This window comes from Passer domesticus, chromosome 1, assembly GCF_036417665.1.
Source record: "Passer domesticus isolate bPasDom1 chromosome 1, bPasDom1.hap1, whole genome shotgun sequence".
NCBI lineage: Eukaryota > Metazoa > Chordata > Aves > Passeriformes > Passeridae > Passer > Passer domesticus.
In genome coordinates, this window is record NC_087474.1 from 126,941,307 (window position 1) to 126,965,073 (window position 23,767).

At 41.1% G+C, this 23,767-nt stretch overlaps 1 protein-coding gene across 4 annotated transcripts in view; it reads left to right on the forward strand.

Annotated features, from left to right (window-relative positions):
* SGK3 (serum/glucocorticoid regulated kinase family member 3) overlaps positions 1–23,767 on the forward strand; it is a 54,973-nt gene that overhangs the window by 2,134 nt on the left and 29,072 nt on the right. The window contains exon 1 of one of the 4 annotated variants that reach the window (XM_064388080.1): positions 19,056–19,284. The exons of 1 other annotated variant lie outside the window; for it this stretch is intronic. The gene's annotated coding sequence lies outside the window, so the exon portion shown is untranslated. Of the gene's footprint in view, positions 1–19,055; positions 19,285–19,433; positions 19,568–19,794; positions 19,918–23,767 lie in introns of those variants that run through there. 2 more of the 4 variants (XM_064388088.1, XM_064388093.1) reach the window with 2 other exon arrangements.

A 23,767-nucleotide genomic window follows, 5' to 3' on the forward strand; every position in this document is an offset into this window, starting at 1 on the left:
ACAAAATATTTCAGTAGGGTATGCTGAGGGCCAAAAATAAAGTATATTAAATAAAATGATCCAGGTATTAGCAAATAAAACTAGATGCAAAGCATCTCTTGTTTCTCTTGGGATCTAGGGTTTATGATGGAAATCATCTGACAATCTAAAATGCCATGCATGCTAATTGCAGGTTCATGTTAATCATCACTGTATAAGAGGGTATGTCAAATCCTATTTTCCTTCCTATCCATACAGGATAAGCTGCTAATAAGCTGTGATCCTTCAGCCACATCCACACATCAGTTGTCTCCTGGGTTGTCCTCCCTACATCCCAGATCATTCTCCAGATGGTTTCAGTTTTATAATTTGCATGCAAGTAACTAGGGCTCTTTTGTCCCATGGCTACAAGCCATTTTATACACAAATACCCTGCATTTCTGCATGGAAATAGAGCTCAGATTACACATATTTGCAGTTCCAAATTATGTTTTTGTTTTGGCTGTCTAAGTTGTCATTAAGAAGAATGTTATTTTGAAGGAATGTGTGCTTCCCAAAAGGAAAGTCACTGTTGGTTGGTTTTGTGACTTCATTTTTGGGCATCCCTAAGTCATTGAAGAGTTATGCTGCTATGATTTTTTTTTTTTTCTGTAGGCCAAGGAACTAGAAACTACTGTAAATAATGTATGTACTTATGTAGACTGAGCCGTAGTAAAGCAATATGTTGTTTTTATTTGAAGTTAGCTCTTTGAGTGTTTGTATTGAAGGATTCATTTTGTTCTAGTTTAGGCATTATCCATATGCTAAAATGTCCTACAAAGAAAAGACACTTTCCAAAGTAGAACTGAACAGCTTCCGCTGCTTTAAGAACATTATAAAATATGTTAATCTGGTTCCTGCTTGCTTTCCTAATTCTCAAACAGAATTTATTCCCCCAAGGTCTTCCAAACCACCTAACACTGTGTCTGCCTGACTCTGAAAGTGTCTTAAACATATTGGATCTCCCTTTGAGCAGAAAGTTCTTAAGCGCCTTATCTAGAGCTGCTGTAGCTGAGCACCAAAGCCCTTAGGAGATGAAGAAAGTGGGACACCTGGCAAGCACATCGTAAACACACGTGCTGATGGATCGCCCGTGTCTCGGATTGCAGCTGTGTGTTTCCTTCTGGGAGCGCTGCCCAAAGAGGAGCCAGTGCTCGCCCTTCCCTGAGAGCTGCTGCTGGTGGGGTTTGTCTGACCAGCAGAAACCTGGGCTCCTGGTCCTGTGCCTGAGGGGTTCAATCCCACATCTTGTGTCACCTCTGCAGTGTTGGATAGGCTGAAGGAGGCGAGCAGAAGGGCTCGCTTGGCTCCTTGTGTTCAGCCTGGGCCATCTGGTGGAAGATGCAGCAGGTTGCCCAAGGCTGGCGTGAAGGAGCCAGAACCTTGATGCTGTCACAGCAGAGTGTGTCCTGCTGGGAGGAGGGCTGGGATCTGGTGGTTGCTTGCTGGTGATGATTATCAGAAGTGAGCATTTCCATGACATCCTCTATGTTTGAAGAGAGGATCACCACTTGACTAATTTCTCTAGGAGAGAACTGGGCCCAGGAGAACAGGCTCAGAGATCTGGGTGGTTGTAGTCCCAGTTTAGAAGTTCAAGCCTGCAAGCTGAAGTGGGGAAAATGTCCAGTGTTTTCTTCCAGAAAGCCTCATTTCCAGTGCAGGAATCTCCATCCTGGCCTACCACTTCCACACAGTGTTTCTGTGTGGCAATAGGTGTCGCTCTGCCAGTTTTATATTATGCAGGTTTTTAGGTGGTGTTTTACATGTTCTGTGCCACAGATCTGTGTGTTGGTGTCCTGACCTGTAATGGAGATTCCCTTGCCCATTTCTGTGTTAGGATTCTTTCTCTTTGCTCTTTAGCGAAGGAAGAAGTAAGGTTGTATCTTCATGTGACCTTTTCACTGCAGTTTCTCTGACACCCTGTGAGCATCATCTGAGGAGGAGAAAGAACTTCCATATTCCCTCATATTTGAAATGCTTTACTTTGCAACTATAGTTTTTTCTGTGGCTTAGGGCAGGAAAGCACCTGGGGGTTTGGGGAGTGTGGCTAAGCAAGACTGATGTCTAAATTTATTTCACAGCTCCTTTATTCAAAGACATGTCACATCTTACTTCTTGGCAGTCTTGTTTGAAACAGTGAGGGCAACTGGCAAGCTGCTAGTGCTGAGTGTCTTGCCAAATACTATTGCAAAATACTGCCAGTGCAGAAGTTGCATAGCTTTACAGACGGTTATGTTCCTCTGGGAGCAAACCAAAGGGGTACCAACTTCTGATCCTTTGCCTCTGAAGAGAAGCAGGACCGACATGTTTCCATTACCTTATGAGGCACCATCATGCTGCTTGGCTGCTGTTGTCTCTTCCAGCCCTTGGGATTAATTTTCCTTCAGTGGTACTTCTCCATCTCCTGCTCACTGTTGTGAAATAACTGAGGAAACAGAACTATTGAAAACATCTTCACTATATTGTTAGTTGCAAAGTATTTTGGAACAGACATTGGACCAAGGAAAGCTTTGCCTCCCATCCTGAACTCAATGTTGCTAATGCAGCAGGTGCATCAGAATAGATTTGCTGTGCCCCACGGAGTTATACCCCATATCTGAGTGGTTTTTGAAGAGCCATGCAACTGAAGTCAATTCCAGCTATTAGTATAATATAGGATGCAAAATCTGATATCTAAATATATCCAAACTGTGTGCCATATATTGAGACCTTATAACTTTGCTGTTAAAACAAGGCATGAGTAGGAAACACAGATCTATTTTTCAGTAACTATCTTGATAGCTATTTTAGAGCTTTGCATAATTAATCTGTGCTCAGATTGGTATTTTAGTGAGGAAATGGGCACCTGTGAAGATTATTGCCCCATGGTATTGTAATATTGCATTACAGTGATATTTCTGGATTCAGCTAGGAAAATAAGCTGGAAGGGTAAGTGCTGCTGGTGGCTAAACATCTTAAATGATGATGTTATTCTGTTTAGAAGGAGCCTTGGAAAGTAGTGAGTTAACTCACCAGCTTGAGTTAACTCCTCACCCTGAGTGTTCAGACAGGGCTGCTCAGGGCTGTGTTTGCCTGGGTTTTGAAAACCTCCAAAGACAGAGGCTCACAGCCTCCCTGGACACCCTGTCCTGGTGGTCAGTTATCCTTGTGGGGATTTTCCTTCTCTGCAACGTGCCAGCCAGTCTGTCTTGGGAACGTTCTCCAAGACACTGGGAGGCTGCTGTTAGGCACCCCTCAAGCCTCTTCTCAAGGCTAACAAAATAAGTCCAGTTGCCTCCAACTCACCTAGAGAACGTGCTGCAGCCCATGACTGTGTTTTGGCCTCTTCCATACCCTGTGTAGTTCCTGCTTAAGTGAAGGAACGTTGAATGCATTAGCATGCAAGTGTACTTGGTCTGCATGACTCTGAACTACTGTGTGTTTATATTGTAATAATTTAGGTTTAGATTTTTGTTTGTTTGTAAATTCCTAGTGTTAGGTATTTATGAACTGGGATCACTATCAAACCCCAAAATATGTTTTATACTAAATTTAGTAAAGAAGAAAGGACTGAGCATTCAGAAAATGAATGCTTTTAGTCAAACATGGTAGAATTTCCAGTTTATGGTATGTGTTTTGCTTTAATGCTGGAAAGAGCATAGAAGAGGGACAGGAGGTAATTAAAGAAGAAAATAACTCCTGTACTCCCTTTGAATGGGACTTAACCATACTTTGCAAAAGCAAAATGCATTAAGTCTACAAGTTTGGAATGCTGACAAAAACTACAAAACAGAGAAAACTTAGGACGATTCAGAAATAAAAATTACCTGGCAAAAGTACCCAGACTGTCAAATGCCTTGAAGACAAGTGCATCAGAGAACTAGGAGACTTCTGCTTCCTTGCTGCCATAGTAGTGGTGCATCTTGAATATATTAAAGTGTTGGGGGGAGGGGGGGGCAAGAAAAAAAGCTATATGTTTTCATAAAAAGGTAAGTAAAAAGAGCATGTAGCATTAAGGACTATATAGCAACGTTTTATGAGAGGTAAGACCTGAAACAGAAGGGGTCATAGTGGATGCTGATAGCCTAGAATCCAAGTATCCAATTAGCCTCCTGATTTTTTTCCTTTTTTTTTTTTCAAATACTAGACCCCCCTGTTTCATTTAAGCAATAAATGTAATGCTGTTAATTCATTCTCCCAGCACTCCTGGTAAATATCTTGTAAATAATTAACTTCTTTTCATCAATTGCTCTTTAAAAGGGGTCACGGAGTTTTCAGACCAGTGAAAAAGTTGTATTTTACTATTTTAATATCTAAATTTCACCCTCTCAAATCAGCCTTTGTTAAGAGAATATCTGTCTTTGGAATTTTAGGGACTAACAATTCTTTATTGCCATCCTTCTGCTTTCAGAGCCCTGATAATAAACAGGTGGCGTTTCTCTCTCAGGGAACCCCAAAACTGTGCCTTGGTTGTGTCCCTTGAAAATAGTGTGACACTTTGAGCAGTGACAGAAGAACAGACAATTACTGTGCTCTGGTGAGAGAATGTGTGCTACAAAATTTTCAGCTGTCTTGGTGTAAAGTGTTTGTGTCAAGAATGAACAGTGCTGTTTGCAATGAGCTTTTACATCTTGTGTCTGTGTCCACACACATTATATGTAACTCTAAAGGCATATGCCAGATAGATTGGTTTAACTTCACTTTTCTTCAGAATTTTTTGGAGGTTGGCTGCCTCTTTGGTGCTCTTTTCATGTTAACTAATAGGTTATGTGGTGGATGAATAGGATTCTTTATAGAATTATCTAAAACCAGGCACTGATTTATTTGAAAACAAAGGGTTTCTTTAGAGCTAAGTTTAAGCTGGCATTGCCATGAATCCTAGAATTATTCTACATTTAAATGAGAGAACAGTGATGCACTTGTGCTTGGGCTTTGAACAGCACAGGGCTGTTGACCAGAGACTTGGAGACTGCTGAGCAAATCTGTTTAGGTTCCTTTGCTGAAGTTTCCAAGCCTCCTCTTCTGTCCTTACAGATGATGAGAAGCAATGCTAAAAAGACACTATAAGTTGTACTGATCAGTTTGTTTGGAGGAAGGAAAGTTGTTTGCTGGTGTGTGATCAAAAAATGTATAAAATCCTGCTCTGTAGCAATCTGAACACATACTTTTTCTCTGTTTTGCTTTGGGGTGTGTGGGGTCTAGAGCACAGCAGCTAAACAATACCTCACTTGTTTATGAAAAACCTTGGGAAGAAGGGGTGAGAAAGAAGAAAATATTTACAGTAGCTTTCTACCCAATTAAAATTAGAAGGCAGACTAAAAAGGAAAGAGTTCATCTACGGTCCAAGCCAATTAAAAGTAAATTTTGCTGCTTGGATGTTAATTTACACATCCAAGGCAATGTAAATTTAAACTAGAAACTTGACTTAACCTCGCCAGTTCAGATGAACTTCAGATTTATGACTCATTTGGTTTTGGTCATAGCATCTGGGTGTTTAAGCATGCTTTATGTGAATTGACATTAGAAATTCATAAACTGCCTTAAAATGTTAAATCTGTGGAGTACTTCACCAGAATGTGTAAATAATGCCTGTCTCGCAAACACAGCTCTGCAACACGAGCTGGCTCAGATCCTCAGTTAAGATATTCTTATGTTTTATGCCTTCAGCCATTTATCCCCTTAAATTTAATTATCTGAGAATAAAACCAGATTTCTATAGCTTCTCTCACATATTAAAAAGTATCTTGAATTTCTCTGCAAATGTTTTAATTGTATTTGTTGATATTAGTTGAGATTCTTCGTGGGGTTTTACAGATAAAATGTGGGTTTATTTGTAAAGAATGGAAATAGAGGTAGAAGGAGGAATCTCATAGCACTTACAGGGTTTTACTCAAAAATTAAACTGCAAACTTGCCAATGCATGCACAAATCAGTTTACTGTTTTACATAGGAGCATCACTTGAAATGACCTGAAAGAAATTTTATTATCAACCACCCAGTCAAATCCTGGATCATTATTCAGGGAACCGTGTTAGATGTGTGATGTGCAGAGAGTAAGAAAGAAAACAGACCTTGAGAAGGAATCTGAAGGGGCTAAATATTTCAGAAGCTACAGAGCATGAGGAACAGAGGACGGCCTTGCAGCTCAGAATCTAAACAGGGACACACACAGACATGTGTGCACAATTTGGCACTTCTTTAGAAAAAGAAAGTTAATGAAATGAAAATATGTTGATATTAGGAAGTGGCGAGGAGAAACTGAAACATTCTTTGTCTTGGTTGCTGCTCTATGACTCGGCAGCTGGAAAAGATTGATGATTTGGGTGCTTGGCCCTTTGTTTTGGTTTTGCTGTTTTAATTTATGAGTCAGAAAGTCCCTAGACATAGGTGTTCATTTAAAGAAAAGAAAGAAAGAAAGAAAGAAAAATAAGACAGATTATTAGCAATGTTAGTTTAAAGCAATGCAGTTGCTAAGTTAAAATATTGTGATAGTTGTTCCAATGTATTTACAGATCTACCAAAGATGTCCATATGTCACATCAGATGTCAGTTAAAATCATCAGTATGTTGTCTCAAATCAGTCAGTGCCTGTTGTCTAGAGATTGAGCACTGTCACTGCAGTCATGCTTGTTGCTGCAAAGCATTTATATCAGTGTAACAGTGCAGGAAAGCACTGTTGTTCTGGTCTGCTATGGCTGGTGTGTCCTGCTTTGGTCTCTGCCACATGGATGTCACGCTTGGTCCCTGGATCCCTCTGGCTGGGCTTTCTATGAGTCTCTGTTATGTTATTAGCTCAGATCAGGAGTGTGCTATTGGAGTACATCCCTTGTGGTTCACTCTGCTGGGGGATCCGGGGGAACATGAGCTGGATTCCTTTCAGATGAAGTAAGATTGGAAGATGTTCTTCCAGCGTGCTCTTAGCACTGAACCAGGCACAGGAGCAGGCTGAAGCTGGGTTGAAGCAAAACATACAGCCTGCCATGCCAACATGGGTCATGTGGGTGCTGCATCTTCAGCATCAACTGTCTGCCTCTCTGTGCATATGCTTTTCTTGTACTGCATTATTTGCTAAATTAAAACATTAAAACAAAACCTGCAACAAGAGTAGATCCAAGCACCCGGAGCTTGTATTTTCTCTTGACTTCAGGTGCATCCTCCTAAGTCGTTGCTCATAAAAGTGTTAACACACCTCTGAAATGACTCTCCCTGCAAATGGTAGTCTCTTTTTTCATCTTTATTTTTCCCAGCTTCCTTTTTGTCACGTGACTTCCCTCAGTGCTTCTCTCTGTGTTTCTAAACCACTTTTTTCCTCCCCTCACTTCTGCTTTGCCACCATGGCATTCCTCCACCATTGCTCCCAGCCATAAGGTCTCAGTCTCAAGTGGTCTCTGCCCCAAAGATGCAATCTGTTTTATGAAGAAGTGTTTGTTTCAGCTGTTTTTAAAGCTCTTTCTTGGTGAAATCTCTTCCATTGCTTCACTACCCTTCCAATAGTTTTTTCATGTTCTTGTCTGCCCTTCTCCAGTGCTTATTAACCTGAACCTTTTCTATGCTCATTTTAAGCTCATTAGGACTTGTTCTGAAGAGACAATTCTCTTCTCTTTAAAGTAGTCTTCCAAGGTAACAGCCACCCCTCAGGTGGGCTCCCCCCACCCCACACTAGCTTGTCCATTCCACTTCCCCATAAATCACATTTTCTAGACCAGTTTTCATTCTTATTTCTGTTCCCTAGACCCAGACAGGTCTAGGACCATCATGCCCTAGGTCTTCAGACAAAACCAGAGTGAAGTAGAAGGACTTTCCTGATTTCAACAGATTATGCTCAGGCTTTTCACTCTTATTTTATATCTCACAGCAATATGTGTCTTAGAACAGCATGACATTTGTCTTTGTGACCTGCTGTAGTCTGAGGCCTTGTTTCCCATCCTGAATTCCCATATTAGACATTTCCTGCCTGTGAGCAATATTTTGCATATCACCTGCTACATTTCACTCCATTCTTCCAGATCAGTACTCTGTCCTGATGATGATACATTTAACCTTTGTTTCTCACACCCACAACTAATATTTATTCTTCCTGCTTCTGTAACCTGGTTGTTAAAATATCTCAAGGCAGTTTCAAAGCTTTTCTGAAGGGAAGGTGTGACATCTGTGATTTCTCTCCTACCTCTCTGGGAGGCTGTCAGAGGAAGTTAGCAATCTGATTTAACAAATCTCTTTTGTCTATTACTTAGGATTATCTTCCAGGTGCTGCTAATTGATCTGTTTTGGATTGTTTTCCCCAGGAATTTGAAGTTAAACTGACTCACTGGGTCTTTAATATTCTTACCTGGGTTTTGTTGCTTTGGTTTGTTTACTTGGGTTTTTTCCATTGTGCAGAGGTGCATGCACTTCCATTCACATTCTCTGTCTCTCTCCTGTGCCTCCTGAAATCTTACCTGTCATTACTATTATTTATGCCAATCACTGCTTGCATTTGACCCCCTTGGTGAAGACTGATGTCCTAGACATGATGGTCTGCTGTGTGTCATCTCTCATCAGCTTTTCTCTGTGTAGGGCCAGAAGGTTTTTCTTACTCTTAGACTATAAACATATTGATAATGAGGATTTCTTTTTGTTGCTAGTCTTTTTTTTTTTGCTTGTTTGTTTTTGCATTATAATTCTACCTTAACCATGCTGATTCTCATACTTCTGCAGATTTTATATTTATTGCTGGCAATTTGACTATGTTTTCACATTCTGTGCCTGTCTTGACGACTAAATCTTGTGCTGCTTTTGTTTATTTTTACAGGGCACAAGCACAGATTATCACATTGTATTGTTTTGTAGAGGAATTGCTTCTTTCTTGTCTCCCCTCTTAGTGTCTCTTGTGTTCACATTATCTTTGCTACATTCTTGGGCTCCCTCACCTCCCATTTAATGACATTTCATCAACTTTTCTTCTGAACTGGTTGCTTTCCATTTGTCTAGAAACAAATCTAAAGGATCCACCACCTTTTTTTAAATGTAAAAACACTCAGATTTTAAAATATAAGAAGTTTAAGTCTAAACTAAACTAAAGTGCTGTCAATTCAGAGGCCTTTGCTCCTTATACCATGTGACTGTTGAGATACCACATGGTAGTAGATTCCCCACTCAGGCTCTTTGCTTTTACTTCCAAGTTCCTAGCTGTTTGATGTGTAGATTTGAGATATCAAACAAATAACCTGGTGCTGTAGGTGGTTTTTAATGGCTTTGTTGTTGTTTAAACTGATTAGCCCTGTCAGTGCAAATGGCTTGTTTTTGCAAGGCTTCAGATTCTGCCGGCTGTCATTGTGCTTGTTGTCTGTCATTGTGCTGTGACAATGGATCTACCATAGTGGGAAACATCAATTTAAAACCTAAGGAGAGTGTACCCTTTCAGATTTACAGAATAACACAATGGCTTGGGTTGGAAGGGACCTTAAAGATCATCTAGTCTCCATTTCTGGTCTGTAACCTCAGCCCATTAGTGGGCTAGTCCAGATTTGTTTCACAAGTTGTTGACACTATACAAAGGTCAGATGCTGGATCCAGACTCTTCCAACCATGGATTTATTTCCTTGGCTCATTACAGCAATGACAGTAGAACATTTTAACTGAACCACTCCATCAGAATGAGCAGCTGCTCAATGTGGGTGACCTCAGCAATTAACTGAAATGCCTCCCCTTGCTGTTCTGAATGGGGAATGCTGTGCTGCATTCCACTCCCAAGAGACAACTGAACCTTTGGATGTTCACCCTTGGTGACAGCAGTGATGCTAAAGGCTTACCATTGACTTGTTTCACATTCAGAGTGAGTGGAAAAGGCACCCACCCTGCTGTGGGAGGCCCATCAGTTCTGAATTAAAGCTGTGACATGGGCTGCCACACTTGGAAAAGAAAAGGATCTGGTTAAAATTTAAGACAAATTCAACAATTTGTTCAGAAGATACTAACAATCATTCTCTGGAATAATCTTTTGTTAGTATCTGATTGACTTACTTTTGTAGTAAATTTGTCCCCACTGCCCTCCCCCCTCACCCACCATATATGTTTGGGGTTTTTTGTCGAGTGGCTTCTTTCTTTACAAAAGAAAATCTCAAAATAATAATTATTATTTTAGTTATAAAGTAAAGGAGTGCGGGTTCTGCATGTTTTCCTCTCTTCTTCCAGACACTACAGGAAGTCATGGTCTCCCCTCTCAACTTTCCTGGACACACAATAAAACAAAACTAACATAATCCCATGTAAATTAAATAAGTAATCCAAACATCTTGTTCTCATACTTCCACAATTCTAACAGCCATACAGGTTTAGTTTGACTCTACCTGTCCACCATGCATATTAATACTTTCAAATTTTCATTTATGTGAAATGTCCAAAATGTCTTTTTCTTTGGTGTTTTATTTGTTCAGTTTTTGTTTCACTCAACCACTGGTCCTTTTGTTAGTTGATAGAAGTTCTCCTGCCTCTTGTTTATCCCATAAATTGCTCTGACTTGTGTGACTTGGGACATCCTTCCAATAAAACAGATTTGAAAATGTGGTACAAGTTTAACTGTTCAGGTTCATGTTATGGTTTAACCCCAGGTGGCAGCCAGCCTCTCGCTCACTCCTGTCCTGGTGGGATGCAGGGGAGAATTGGAGAAAGGTACAACCCATGGGTGGGGGCGAGAAAAGTTTAAGAATTGAAATAAAGTAAAATAATAATAATCAGCATCAGCATCATCGAGAAAATTGAAGGAGTGAAATAAAACCCAAGAGAAAGAAGTGATGGACAACAGAGTTGCTCACCATGCCCTGATGCCCAGCCCATCCCTGAGCAGGGATTGGTGGCTCCTGGCCAATTCCCACAGTTTGTATGCTGAGTATGATGTTCTAAGGTATGGAATATCCCTTTGGCCAGTTCAGGTCAGCTCTCCCAGCTGTGATCCCTCCCAGATTCTTGTGCACCTGCTCAGTGGCAGAGGATGGGAACCTGAAAAGCCCTTGACTTAGGGTAAACACTGCTTAGCAACAACTAAAACACCAATGTGTTATCAACACTGTTCCCATACTGCAGGCAAAACACAGAGCTGTATCAACTAATAGAAATAAAATGAACTCTATGCCAGCTGAAACCAGTACAGTTCACAATGCAAGAATAAAGTGCATATGACAAACTTCATTTAGCAATTATGTGTATAGGAATTCTGGAAATAGGAGTCAGCAGCAGAAACAGCCAACCTCCTTACTGTGACTTTAAAAAAATCCTGATTACTTCTGCATTTCTCTTCTCAAAATTAGTCATCATTCCTGTAAGAGTGAGAAATAAACAGTGGTTGTATTTTCTGACTTTGGACTCGCTTCTACGTCAGTCAGGGGAGCTAGATGGGTGAAGGATGAAAATGTCCACAATTATCCCGGCTTTATTTTAACAGAGGTGTGTGGTGAGGACCCCTTGGCTGGACATTTCCCAGCACCCCAGGCTCCCTGGGGGAGGTGACCGCAGCACAGGCAGGTTCTGAGCTTCCCTGAGGTTCTGGTGTGGCAACACCTGCTTTCGGGAAGGCATAAGTTGGTGACAAACAAATCAAAAAAAAGAGCAGCGTAGGCCTGGGAGAACCACAGTTACATAAAGGTGAACAATGAAACATTATTTCTCAAGTGGGTATTTTGAAGGGCTGTTACCGCAACACTTTTTAAATAAATGCAAGGTACATTTGAATCGGAAGCAATTTTGTGTAGCAAACTGCTACTGACTCATCCCAGACCTGAGGGGAAACAGAGCTGCTGTGACATGGAGAGATTTTTGAGAGCTTGCATGGGATGTGCTTCAGACCATCCAAGAGTGAGAGATACTAGTACCCTCCTCCAACACTGCTCCTATTAGCATGGTGCAGATTCCAATTAGCAGATCCTCGTTGGCACTGCAATTGCATCCAAACAGAGATTGATTGTGGGTAGCTTCTTGAATGTTATACAAATTCCATACATATCCCATATTTTAATACCAATGCAATAGCAATGTATTTATCAGGAGCTTCAGTGCAGGAGCCATACATCCTGAATTCTCATGGCTTTACAAAATCTTTTATCTTCTTTCTAGAAAATTTTTTTTCTTCGATTCAAAGATTTATAAAAACATTTAATGAACCAGGTTGACACAAAGATTGCCATGTAATTAGAAAACTGACATTTTGCTCTTTTGTGTTCTTGTGCAAACTTAGAATTGTGCTGTCATCTAAAAAAACTACTTTAATTTGTACAGCATTGTTGGAGAAAACTGTAGTTGGAATAAGACTTGCTCTTGATACATCCAAGAGTAGCTTGGATTACATGCAGGGACATTTTCATATGAAACATTTGAGTAATTTGAACAATGACTTCAGGAAAATACTGTGTCTTTTAAATAATCTGGCTCTTACTGTCCCTTTTAAAATGGCTGTATGTATATCAAAGCTAAATGTCAATAGATACAATTTTGTGATAATTTTTCCTACCTAGTAGTCAAGTTCTGTAACAATATCTTGCCTTGTTCTATGTGGTCCCTACCCCACAACACCTAACATGAAAAAAGTGTTTACCTCAAATATTAAATACTGCTGATGTTCCTTTTCGAAGCTGCAAAATGGAACAGTGGTCTTTAAATAGTATTGAGACTAGATGGATTTATTTAATTGTTGCTTATGCTCCATTCTTAGATTTACAATATTCCATTACCTGGCTTCTGCTAGATTGCCAGATTATTAAAAAAAAAGAAAAAGATAGGTGAAAGAAATTATTAGATTAGTGGAATCCAGAAGTTGATCATCTGTACCTGCTATTTGTTGTATTGGTTTTACCTGGTATAAGAGGACCATATGCATCTTTATGTAATATATTGATGATGTATCTTTATATAAACCCTCTCTGAAACTCACTTAAAAGTTCAGACTCACATGTACCCTTCAAACACTAACCCATAGTTCCCAGGACAGAAAATGTGAAAATGAAAATGTTCTTGGAGAACAAAAATCAGACTTTCTGGCTAGTAAATGAATGTAGATCTTCTCTGTGGGTCAGGAATAGGGTTGGAAATCTGGCAAACCTGGGAAATTACTAGATAAACAAGTAAGCAAAGGAAGGTCAGCAAATAATAAACTCTTGAAACATTTGTCTTAAATCTGTGTCCTTTTTGCATTTTAAGATACATCTTCCTGCTTTGGTAAGTTGGAATTTTTTTTCATTGTTGCTACCTTTTTTCTACTCTGAGTTGGTGCATAACAGTGCTTTAGTGGAATTGATGTGTCTTTTGCCATAAACAGTTTGTTGGATGTATTAATAGAATAGTAAAAACAAATCTGGCTTATTCTGTAGATCCTAGGCTGCCTTTAAAATGCTTTTATTTTGGAAAAAGCCTGTGAGCCTTTTGTGAGGGGACATACACACCCCAAACCAAAGCCCTTGTTGAGTTTCTTTTGAGTAGAATACCAGTAAATAGCTTGAAAATGCAAACGGGGTCCTTGTGTTCTTGCTCATCTCTACAATTTGAGGAAGAACTCTTGACATTCTGGGTAGACCCCACCTACATAACATTGTGTGCCAGAGAACTTGTTTACCAAAGCATGTTTGTTCACCCCAGCCTGTATTTGCAATTCTAGCAGAACGTGCTGTAGCTGGGATTCAGAAGGCTGAAATAAGAAACATCCATACAGAATTACCACTTACAGAGATTTTTTTCTTTTATACTTAGCTTTGGTATACCTTCCTGCACAAATCACTCAGATCTCCTGGAAACTCAGAGACTTGACCTATTTTATAGAACTGTATTTATAAATGGAATTCCAAAGAGTCTTTGTTGAGAGCAAAATGCAGGTCATATAATGCTGTCAGTTGAGAGGGTTTTTTGACAATTTATACTTTATGGGCTGTATTTGATAATTTCAGCTTCACAGTGTTTACCAGTGCAGTAATTTATTACTATGTTTTATGCATGTCTGCTGAAACTAGTCCCAGAACATGTCAGCCTATACCAATAAGCTGTATATGTGACATGTCAAGCACATGTGTTGCTTTATGCCTGTAAAGCAGCTGGGTATCTTTGTCCTTTTGCTATCTATATATTCACTTTTGGTATCTGTGTATTCACCCTTGCAGGACTTGGTGGTAAGCCAGGTCCAATGTGCTTCTTTTTTCCTCATATCCTTGGAACCCATGTAAATCTTTTGTGCTTCCATGAGAGCAAGCAGAGGTGGCTCGAGGCAGTATCCACACTGTGGGTCTGTGACATAACTGATAACTAAGGGAAACCAGGCCATCAGGAGTTCAGCATTCACCCTGCTCTTCTTCTGGCAGCTGAACTGGTTCGTGGAGGTTTCACTTGGGCACGCTTGCAGTGAGGGAGGGCAGCTGCAGGGCAAGAGGAGATAGGGGCCATGTGCCCTCTGATAGCTGTGCTTCTCCTAAGGACACAGCCACGGTTGGGTGATGTGTCCTGGTGGAACCCTGCCAGCTGTTGGAGTGATAAGTGAACAGGATGTAAACAGCAGGGTTTCGGTCAGACAGTTCATGTGCACGGAACTCACCGTTCACTTTAAATGCCTTACATGTGAAGTAATTTTTAGAAACTGATCATTGAAAAAAAGTGAAACTGACCTGAGAAAAAGTAGTCCATATAGAGTAACAATAATACATTTTGGTGTGTGCATGAGGGAAGCACTTGGGGAGGATGAAGTCAGGAAAACAGAGATACATGTATTGAAACTGCAGATGTGATATTTCACTGCCTGAGATTGCTTTTTTACCTTGAAATTTCATCGTTCATTTATGCTGTTGGCAGAATGCTTGCTTGTGTACTAGTGTTCCTTTTCAGTATATGCTTCAGTTGATTTAAACCTGTTTTCTTCTGAGTTTCTGTGAAGAATTTCTTTGATGTGGTGCTGCTGTCATTTTTCTGGTTCATGTTATACACACTCTGTGATGTTCATGAAATGATGCAGCTTATTACAGTTTTTCTGTAGTTTTCCATCATTTTGATTTGTGGTTTGCTATGCTGAGGGAGAGTCCACGTAGTGTTGTTGCAGATCGTGGTTTGGATGTTCATTAACCTCTGTGCTCCAGGACATTCTTCTTGTAATATTCATGGATCATCATCTTTGTGTCTGGAGTGCTGGAAAACTGGCAGTTCACTATGTCACTATGAATGAAGCCTCCCTTTACTTGCCAAGTCCTTATGCTTTTTTAGAAGATAATACTAAATCTTTCAGCCGTGTTTAGGTGGCTTGTGGTAGTTTCTGGTAGGTTGGTTAGTTTGCTTGGGAGAAGGGCTTGAAGTATATGTTTGCAATGAATCAGACTTTTAAGTATTCATTTCATTCCTTCAAATTGAAAGGCTGTCATCTGAAGACATTCTGTAGCTGATCTAGCGTACAAAAAGAAAGTAGGGAAAAACCATTTCCTCTGTGCAGCTCATGTAAAACTGAACCATTACTCAGACTCCTGTAATAAGCACAGGCATGCAACTATGAAAACGAGTTAAATGAAATCTATTAATATGCATACATTCATTAAGTGTTACAAAACCAGCTTTGGTAAAGAACAGTTACCTGGTGATACTGTTGCTTGCACCTTGCATTGTGAGCTTTAAATCTTGCCCAGCTGGCATTTCTTCCACAGTTTTAACTCTCAGGCTTTCAGCTGGTTCACTTTCCTACCCAGTGTCTTCTAGTAACTACTGTGGCCATGCGTTGTTTTCTGAATGAAGTTTTAGTTCAGGGCTTGATGGGCTAAAGGATAACAATAATTATTGAAAAGATTGATTCATACCGATTACTGTGTCATGTTTGGACGGTTTTAAACAGACACATTGGGTTTAACTGGAGTTAACAGTTGGCAAGATACTGCCACAGAAGAAGTTTGAATTTCAAACACTATCTCATCTTAGTGTCCAAACCTCTTGACTATTAACAGTCTGTTCTGGGGCAAGGAGGTTGTGTTTTCCTTTGTGTGAGGAGTAGGGTACAAAGCTTGGTGTTAACCGAGATAGGCTAAGATATTTCTTTGAAGATGCAAGAACTGAAATGGAGAGCTGTGGTGTTAATGCTTGAAGCTGATAGTAAAGTAATGATTTTGTTGCTCAGTGACAATGGCTGTGTTTTAGAAGTAACCAAAATTCTTGGACTACGCTTGTCAACTGGTTTGGTCTGTGCTTTTTGAGTGAATATTTGAATGTATACAAAAGTTTCATGGTATATTCATATGGAACAGTATTCACTAGCAAAACTCCTGGCTGAATTTAAACAATTCATCTGTATTCCTCCTTGTCTTTGTCTTAAAATGGTTTTTTTATACTCTATTTTTTCTGTATAGTTCTCTTGATGTTATAAAATGAGACTTTTGATCTTTGGTCAGGGACAAGGTTTTCATACTAATTTAAGGGCATTTTCAGTAAAAACAGAACTGAATAGTTCATATTGTTGCTACCTGCTCTTCCTGGGCTTGGAGAGACATGTTAAAGGCACTCTGCATTTCTGTGACCTCTCACATTTGCAATGGGTTGAGATGGTTCCTTCATCTCTCTTCTGTTTTCTCGTATTTTCCACCCCCACCACCCAATCACTGATATTCCTTGTGCAAAGGCTTAAAGTAGTTAGGAGGGCAGTACACTACATGGATTTGTAACATTCCTGAGAAGCAAAGTACTGCAAAGCAGTGAAATTAGGTTCTCTGTGTGTGTTACTGCCCAGAAAACATAAATGGGGAATGCAAGGGAGTTCCTGGGGACAAAAATGTCAGAGTGAATGCTGACCTTTAACTTCACTAAAAGGCAAGCTGAGTTCCATGCATTTCTCTGTGTGCTCTGCAGTTAACCACCAGGTATCCACCTTGACATTAGAATATTAGTCTTTAAAAGCTCATCAAGAAAATCTGTGAATTACAATTTATTTAAATTTTAGGACCTTAACAGTGTTTTGCATAGCATGATGCACTAGACAGATGAATGTACTGTGGAATTCGTTCAGGCAAATTACAATTTAAGGGTATGTACCATGTTGCTAATCTCTAATTACCTATGCCAGAATAGGGAGAGGAACTGCATAAAATTAACCTCTCCATTCAGAGGGATGTTCAGTGTGAGGAAGGGAAAATAGCCGCTCTTTTGTCAAAAGTTTAGGGCTCAGAATGTGTGGACAGGGAGACAGAGTTAAATTATCTCCCAGCCAGAGTCATCTTCTCACCTTTCCTGGGTTGAGGCTGTACTGTAAATCAGTCCAGTAGCTCCATTTAACTATCTGCTGACAAGTGAATGATTAACTGAAAACTATCAACCAGACAGAAGCACTACACTGCTCAACAACTGCAAAGTAAAATAGCTTTTGAATACAGATTACCTGACTAAATTATTTGCCAATGAGTTATTCTAACTGACTGAAGTTCAGAAGCATTCTGGTCTGGGGCTCACCACGAGAAGTCCTGACAAAGGCTCTTTAAAACCTCTTGTGAATGCAGAGGCAAATACCTTGCCAGATCCGAAGGAGCAAGAGAAGGCTGTTGCTACAATGCCAGGTCTCAATATCTAGCAGTACCTATCCAAAACCACAAAACTCCAAAATCAGGAAAGGGCAGGTTAGGATGGTAAAATTCCTCATTTCTTCCTTTGTGGACTCTGCTGAAATGGAAGCTTGTGATCCAGCTGACTTGTAGCTTGTGTGGACACAGTTACAACACACTAATGCAAACACTGACGTATTTTAAAAACTGCCAGACTGCTTCTCTGATTTGTTTTTAGAGAATGCTTGGATGACTGTCAGTGCCTGACACACGAGTGCAGTATTCTGCAGGAATACTTGTGCAGCAGCGCTGCTCAGAAACAGGATCTCCTGAATTGCTGCTTGCCAGATGCTTGCCAATACCTGTGACTGTTGAAATGAGCACCGTCATGTCCCGTCAGGCCCAAACACAGCTCTTGTGAAGGCAGGCCTGCAGAACATGGGGCTTCTCCATAATCAATAGAACAGTTCCTCATCACAGCTCGGGGGGTTTTGGGGACACCCCTGTGTTACATTGCTAATACAGTGGAGTGGGCTGCACTATTTTCACACTTGCTCATTCTCTACATGGCCTTTGAAATCCCTAGAAACATTTCAGGTATTTATAGGGAGGAAGCTAAAATGGCATAAGCTGTTAACTCGTCCTGAGTGTTACCATTTGCATTAGAAATTCCCTGTCTCTTAAGCCTTCTCTGAATGTTTGAAAGCATAGCAGATCCTCTGTAAACGTGAGGCTTTAACTTAATGGGTGTGGTGGTCTTTTCTGTTAAACAGAATCGACGCTAACTCCTCTTTGTCTCACACTTTTAGATCTCGTTAACAAAATAAAGTGAGGAGTGATACTGTCATTAAAGGAGCTTTTCCCCTCCCTATAATTTATATTTTTATAACTGTTTTATGGCCTCAATTTGCTAAGGAAAACTTAGCAAGTTACAGATCATTTAAGACGTCCGGTTGAATTTTAGTGGGGATGTTGAAACTTAGCCCTGAAATTTCAGAGGCTGCAGAAATAGTTCCCTAAACAGTGCTAGATATCATACAAACCTATCTAATTTTCGCTGTGTTATTGGTCCTGCCCATACAGGAGAGCTGTCATTAGAGCGGCTGGCTGGTGTAATGACGGCCTTGACGGTGGATTGCGGGCACCCCTGGGCACACTGAAGAGTTAAACTGGCACCCTCGTGTGCGCAGGGGTGTTTTTAAGTTATTTTTACCAGAGCGTTGCTGTTTTTCCAGAGTTTCTGTGGGGAGCCGCCCAGCAGAAGCAGGAGCATCCCCCTAGGGGCTGGGGAGGGGAGAGGGGACTGAAGCCTTGGGACTAGGGGAAGTGAAAACTTGCCCCTAAAACAACATATATGTTTTAAAAGGTGTTTTATTTTAGTGTGGCTGTTAGCTATCTATAGGGCGGGAGGGGGAGAGGATCTGACCTCCCGTCCCCGTCGTGCAGCCCGGGACAAGGCGGGCTCCGGGCTGCGCGGAGCGGTGCGCGGGCGGGCGGGCAGCCTGGCGCCGCGGGCGGGGAGGGGCGGGAGGCAGGCGAGGAGAGAGGCAGGCAGGGAAGAAGAGAAGGAGGGAGGGAAAGAGAGAGAGAGAGAGAGGGCGGCCGCAGCCTCCTCGCCCAGGCGGAGCCGCCTTTCCCTTTCCCTTTCCCGGCCGCCGAGCCCCGGGCGCGCTGTGCTGCGGGGGCGGGCATGGCCGCGCGGGGCGGCGGCGGCGGCGGGAGCTGCGCCCCGACTTCCTAGAAGTCGAGGAGCCCAGAAATAGTTGCTGGCGTGAAGGTGAGAGAAGCTCGGTTTCGATCCCGAGGTCCTCGCGGTGCGGTGAAGCCGGCGGCTGCGCCCGTGAGGAGGAGGGGGGGAGGAAGAGCAGCAGGAGGAGGAGGAGGAGGAGGAGGAGGAGGAGGAGGTAGGTGCGGGTCCGTGGTACCCAGGGAGGGGAACCGGGGCGGCCTCTGCGCGGTCGTTCTCGTCCTTCTCCGAGCGGTTCGCAGCCAGGACTTGCTGCTGTTTCCGAAGAGCAGCACTGAAGCGTCTTAGGCAACGCCGCTTTGTCGAAATTCAGGTACCCTTGAGGAATTTAATTTTGTGGAGGTTAATTAAAAGGATGTTGTAAAGTATTATGGCTAAAGCTCTTTTGACAGCTCGTCTTTTTTTTTTTTTTTTTCTGTGTGTATTTATGTGAGTTTTCCCCCTCTAGCAGCTCACAAAGGTGTAACTGCTGCTTTAAACGTGCAGTAGTTTAGTAGTTTTGCAGGATGGAATGCACCTTTCTTGTTCCCCATTAAACACAGGATACGTTGTCATGTGGGTAGTGCATTTCATCACAGGCAGTGTCACCTGGATGCCCTTACAGTTCTTCTTGCAATGAAGATTTCTGTGAATATCACTTGCTGCAGTGTCCTTGTAGCTAAGGTTTGTTTATAACTTCTTTCAGACATTCAAAGTGGTTTTATAGACACACACAGAATGAGACTGTATTTTTAAGGCTTGATGTTACTCTATTTTGGATTCTTCTAACATTAGTGTTGTTTCAGTCTCAGTGTCTAAATATAGTTCTGACCTTTTTTTTCCTTCACCTGCACATCAGTCTCTTCAATGACTGTAATATGAACTAATGGTAAAAACAGAAGCTGCATATGGGGGAGTATTTTCCTGAAGGCTTTGTGATACTTTAGATTTCAGGAAAAATTGTTACTAGCTTTTGGAAAGCATTTTGGAAAGTTCAGTGTTGTTAAGGTAGTCTCCATGCATGGTATTTCTCATAACATAAAGATAGAAAACTGACCTATTTCTTAAAAGATACTTTGAGATTCTTGTTTAGATAAGAAAGGCAGCACAATTGATTTGCCCATGTCAGATGGTTGTTGGCTGTTTTAAAAACCTTGGCAAAGCTGAAGAAGTAGGCACTAGTGGTTACATGATAATGTAACATAATAATAATAACAACATAATGTGTTAAAATTGCTTTCCAGCTTCAAATTCCCACCTGTGATGTAAATTACAGCCTCACCACATCTGATGCTGTTGCACCAAGTTCTGTTTTCTGTACATAAGCCACTAATCTGTGAATCCTTATGAACTGAACCTTCTCATTCTTGTGCAGCACAGAAGTATGTGAGAGTTCAGTGTGTGCTCTCACCTGTGGGAGCCTGTAAACTGTCCCTGAAGAATGGACATGGAATACTTGCTGTGGTTGCACTGATGTAACATGATGAATCAACTGGTGGTGAACTGGACAGTTGGTATATTGCTAAAGGGTCTTTCTCCTGGTTGCTTTTTGTATTGCAGTGTTGAAGTTGTTGCCTTTCATTATCTAACAGCTTTATGGTTCTAGGCAGCCATCAATTCTGTAAAGCCCAAACTTCAAAAGTGTGATTTCTGGATTGTGGCCTGTAACTTGGATTTGCATATTTCATTATGTTATTATCCAGCTATATTCTGTTACAGGATTTTACCTTTTGCTGATTACAGTACATAAGACCCTGGAACTCTCTCCATGTTCCATGCATTAGCAGTAATGTCCATCTTAAACAGTTTGGAATTTCTGTATTTATGTAGTGAAGCCGAGGGAGAGCCACTGGTGACTTCTGTTGAAGGTCATGTAAAAACATGTCCAGTATATCTGGAATTGAAATGTGGTGTTCTCTCGTTTAATTTTCACCCAGAGGGGTAAAATGAGGCTGGATTGTTTGCCTGGTGTTTACTGAAGTCTGACTGCCCTCTTATGTAGAGCTGACTATGTTGCAGGTGGCTGCTGTCAGCTGTCTGTAAGAGCTCTTCAAAGTAGTTTATGGTGCTGCAACTCTTGAGCTGTGCTATCCTTAGGCATCTACATTTAAAATTTAATTGGACCCGGTGTACAGGCAGACTGAGAAAGCACACCAAGAAATGTGCAGGTAGAAAGTGTAATACAAACTGGATTTTTAAAATATACTCTGTGTAAGTTGTACCATCTGAGACACATAGTGATCCATGTGGGTACTATGGACACCGGCTAAAGTTGGAATTAATGTGGAGTTGTGTTCAGGATTAAAGGACAACTGCCTCTTACTGGCAGTATTTGTTCTTAAGACCTGTTTTATTACTCAGGGTTTGCTTACCACAGCAGAGAACCTGTGTTCTGTCATGTAATAAATATGAATGCAAATACTCTAATCCAAGCCACGAATCTTGTTATATGCCAGTTAAGAGTAATTTACTGGAGCTTCTTTTTGGAGGTGGGGCAGAAGTGATGTTCTTGGGTGCAGTACAGTCGTGGGAAGGTAATGTTTGCCTGACTTCTCCAAAGTAAATTTGATAGAGACAAAAAGAGGGTAATTAGTTATTTCATTCCTTTGGTTGTGTTTTCACTTGCAGTCCTTTCCTTTAACTAGAAAGATTCAGTTGAATTGGACTTTGCCCATGTTGCTGCAGAGGAGTGGTGCTACTAGAAATTTTTAAAACTGCTAGGTAGTGGGTGGATGTGTAAACAGGGAGCAGGCTTTTTCCTTTATACTAGTGGCTCAATTCTCAACTCTCTGAAATTGTACTCTAGAAGGGAATGTGGAGATAAGCCAGGGATTGACGGGATTGACTAGAGTATTTTGGTTAGTGCTCTGTTTTTTTAATTCAGGTGAAGTCTTGCTAGAGGTCTGCCCTGGTGTCTAGTGTTACTGTATTAAAAATTGTATGTAATGTGATATTTAAAAGGATGTATTTTTGTGAATGAAACCTGTTTTCTCCAGAACCTTGTTATTGAACAGCTTCTGGCCATCTCTCTGCTTTTAGAGATTAGCAGTCTGTGTTTTGCCTTTGACTTTTTATGAACCATTTGACTTCATGTACAGGACCTCATCCTGTATTTCTGTTGCATTGGATTCTGAGTATCTTGTCTCCCATTTCCTCTGTGTCAGCTGCTGTCTGGTAACAAGAATGGGACACTATTTCTCCATAGAGAGGTTGAGAAAAAGTTGACTTTCTGGGTTTTCTACAAGATTGTGTAAGGCCCAGTGATATGTTGAGCCATTATCAGTGTATTTGTGGAGAAGACTGAGGAAGTGATGAAAAGCATGCCAAAGTTGATACTGTCTCTGAAGTTAGAAGAAATTGGGTAGTGTTTGTAGTGAATAATAAGAGTGCCTCCTGTGCCTTGCTTTCAGTTTCTTTATATGCAGGTTCCTTCTGTAGTTGGAATCACAGGTGAGATTTTCAGCAGCTGGTTTAATGATGGCTCAGTCCCAAACTAAATCCTTCAGGGCAGATGATTCGTGTATAGGTAAGTGCCTATATGCTGTTCCAATGTTCTGTTCCAGTGGATATGGGTCCTGGTGACACCTCCAAACGTGCTTGCAGGGAGAGTCTCTGGGGGGTTTTGTCAGTTCTTGTCTCTGCTTCCCCTGTCTTACTCAAAGAGTGAGTGTGATTTGTCCTGGCCTTAGAGGTATTTAAAGCAATGTGGCAGCAGCTGGAGAGGCACCAGGTTAGTGCACAACTACCTGATCTAGTCTTGAACATTCTAGGCAGAAGTTGAAGCATGAGCACCCAGAAAAAGGATCTTTTGATTATACCATCTTTAGGCCATTATCATTCTAAAAAGAAGAGAAAATGTTTCAGTCCAGAATAAAATAGTCTGATTAAACTTCAGAAACCTTTTATAGTACAGTTCGCTTATGTAGAAGAGAGTAAAGGATGCCACATGCTGCTAAACTATGTCATATTTGCCTGTTGCATGCAGCTATGAGAAAGCTGCACTGAAGATTTTATAGTCAGGCATTCATTTGTGGGTGTAGTACCTTTGTGTATGCTCTCATGGTGTCAGGGTTCTGCTATCGCCATGCTCTTGCTTTACTGCAGGCAAGGGTCAGCCTGAAAATTGATGTTGTTGTGGCTTCCTGCAGGAAACGGTGAAAATACTGCTGGCTCCTGGACAGCCCCATGGAGAGAATGGACAGTGTAACTGTTGATAGGCTTGAAACTGTGCCAGGAGGACTGGTGACTTCTGATCTACTCTAACTTTTTCTGTGTTTTCTCCTCTTCCAAGCCTCCATAAGCCTGTTAAGTTTTAGCTGTTTCTGGACAACACTGGTCTCAGCATAAATCTGTCTTGCAGGTTATCTACATTATCTACATCTTTCACTGGTGTCCAGTTTTGATTTGAGGAGACTTACTTTGATATGTGGTTTTCTGAAATTCTCTTCCTCTTTGATTTGCTATCAAAGTTGAGCCAAGGGGCTGCTTGTTTTTAGTTCCAGGAAATGCTGTAACCAGTGGTAGAAACTTCTCT